This window comes from Crocuta crocuta, unplaced genomic scaffold (assembly GCF_008692635.1).
Source record: "Crocuta crocuta isolate KB4526 unplaced genomic scaffold, BGI_CrCroc_1.0 scaffold31, whole genome shotgun sequence".
NCBI classification, from domain to species: domain Eukaryota; kingdom Metazoa; phylum Chordata; class Mammalia; order Carnivora; family Hyaenidae; genus Crocuta; species Crocuta crocuta.
Window position 1 is genome coordinate 4,015,773 of NW_027528362.1, and position 2,879 is coordinate 4,018,651.

The 2,879-nt window shown below is 42.4% G+C and overlaps 1 pseudogene; it reads left to right on the forward strand.

Moving 5' to 3' along the window:
* Positions 1-201: 201 nt before the first annotated feature.
* Positions 202-1,352, forward strand: LOC144223244 (heterogeneous nuclear ribonucleoprotein A1-like 2; annotated as a pseudogene).
* The last annotated feature ends 1,527 nt before the right edge of the window (positions 1,353-2,879 follow it).

Genomic DNA, 2,879 nt, shown 5'->3' on the forward strand with positions numbered 1-2,879 from the left:
CATTATAGCTAGTGCTCTGGATCATGCTGCCCTTTCTCGCCTCAGTGCCCAGTGGCCAACACTCATTAGAATCTCAGTATGAAAAATAGGCCCCAGTGCAAAGGCTAATGTAGGCTTACCCCCAAGAACAACAAAAAGAGCCTTTCTGCCTGTGGATGCTACCAAGTAAGTATCACTAAAGTCCCCCTACCCAGTCCTGTCATGTCTAAGTCAGAGTCCCCCAAAGGGCCTGAGCAGCTACTAAAACTCTTCATTGGAGGTTTGAGCTTTGAAACAACAAATGAGAGTCTGAGAAGCCATTTTGAGCAATGGGGACCACTCATGGACTGTGTGGTGAGGAGAGGCTTTGGGTTTGTCGTGTATGCCACTGTGGAGGGGGTGGATGCAGCAATGGATGCACGGCCACACACGTGGATGGAATAGTTGTGGAACCAAAGAGGGCTGTTTTAAGAGAAGATTCTCAAAGACTTGGTGCTCACTTACTGTGAAAAAGATTTGTGTTGGTGGAATTAAAGAAGACATTGAAGAATGTGACCTAAGAGATCATTTTGAACAGTATGGGAAAAATGGAAGTGATTGAAATCATGATTGACCGAGGCAGTGGCAAAAAGAGAGGCTTTGCTTTAGTAACATTTGATGACTGTGACTCTGTAGACAAATTGTCATTCAAAAATACCATACTGTTGGGGTGCCTGCGTGGCTCATTTGGTTAAGCCTCCAACTCTTGATTTTGGCTTAGGTCATGATCTCATGGTTCATGGTTTTGAGCCCCACATGGGGCTCTGGGATGATGGCATGGAGCCAGCTTGATATTCTCCCAGTCTCTGTGCTCCTCATCCCCCTCAAAATAAATAAATAAGCTTTAAAAAACAAACCAACCAACCCCCAAAATACCATACTGTGAATGGCTACAACAGTGAAGTAAGGAAAGATCTATCTAAGCAAGAGATGGCTAATGATTCATCCAGCTAAAGAGGTTGAAATGGCTCTGGAAACTTTGGTGGTTGTCATAGAGGTGGTTTGGGTGGGAATGACAGCTTTGGTCATGAAGGAAACTTCACTAGATGAGGTAGCTTTGGTGACAGTTGAGGTGGTGGTGGATATGGTGGCAGTGGGGATGGCTATAATGGACTTGGTAATGATTGAAGCAACTCTGGAAGTGGAAGCTATAATGGTTTTGGCAGTTACAACACTCAATCTTCAAATTTTGGCCCCATGAAAGGAAGAAACTTTGGAGACAGAAGTTCTGGCCTCTACGGTGGTGGAGGTCAATACTTTGCCAAACCACAAAACAAGGTGCTTATGTAGGTTCCAACAGCAGCAGTAGCTATGGCAGTGGCAGAAGGTGTTAATTATGGCCAGGAAACAAAGCTTAGCAGGAGAAAAGAGCCAGAGAAGTGACAGGGAAGCTAGAGGCTACACCAGATCTGTGGACTCAGCCACGCACAGTGTTGGCAGGTCCCAGCTGCTACAGAAAAGACATGTTTTAGACAATACTCATGTGTATTGGCAGAAACCTGGAGGGCTATATTTGTGATTAATTGTATAACAGGTTATTGTAGTTTCTCTTTTGTGGAGAGTGCAAGGCATTCCAGCAAAGGGTTTTAATGTAGGGTTTTTGTTTTTGTTTTTGTTTATACTCATACTGTCGATTGCTAAATGCAATAGTCTGATCATGACAGTAAGTAAATGTGAGTTTAAAAAAAAAGGCAGGGGCATGTGGGTGGCTCAGTCAGTTAAATGTCTGATTCTTGGTTTCAGCTCAGGTTATGGTCTCACAGTTTGTGAGTTTGAGCTCTGCGTTGAGCTCTGTGCTGAGTGTGGAGCCTGCTTGGGATTTCTCTCTCCCTCTTTTTCTCAAAATAAATAAGTAAATAAATAAAGATGAAAAAAATTTTAATATTAAAAGAACAACAAAAAGAGCCTTTCCCCTCATGCATAGGTATATAACTTTATGGCCAAATAGCATTTTTAAAAACTTAAAAAATCCCAACACTTAGATAAACATTCTTTGGAAAAGTTAAACTTGAAAGTAACAATATAAGAAGTAAGCACAATTATTTTCCCACTACCAACGGTGTTTAAATTATAAACTAACTTAAAATAGGGGGTGCCTGGGTGGTTCAGTTGGTTAAGCATCCAACTCTTGATTTTGGCTCAGGTCATGATCTCACTGTTCACGATATTGAGCTCTGCATCAGGCTCTGTGTTGATGGTGTGGAGCCTGCTTGGGATTCTTTCTCTGGCTCTCTCTATGCCCCTTTCCACTCCCTCTCATGCACACTCTCTTTCCCTCAAAATAAATAAACATTAAAAAAAGGGGCGCCTGGGTGGCTTAGTCGGTTAAGCGTCCGACTTTCGCTTAGGTCATGATCTCGCGGTTCGTGGGTTCGAGCCCCGCGTCGGGCTCTGTGGTGACTGCCGGCTCAGAGCCTGGAGCCTGTTTCGGAGTCTGTGACTCCCTCTCTCGCTGACCCTCCCCTGCTCACGCTGTCTCTCTCTCTCTCTCCTAGAAATAAATAAAAAGCATTAAAAAAAATTAAAAAAACTAACTTAAAATAGTTTTTGTGATGACACATTTTAGGGAAATTTCCTGAGTTGTACGACTTCCATTTTTTGAGTTGCTTAAATTTCTATCCTAATGAGTAGCAACTCAGTTAAACGTTTTTCTTTTTTTTTAAAGACTTTTAAAAAAGATTTTATTTATTTATTTATTTAAATTTTAGTGTGTGATAGAGTGCATAAGCAGGGGAGTGGGGCAGAGGGAGAGAGAGAAGAGACTCTTAAGCTGAGTGTAGTGCCTGATGTGGGGTTCAATCCATGACCCTGGGATATGACCTGATTTGAAATCAGACTCAGATGCTCAACCTACTGATCCA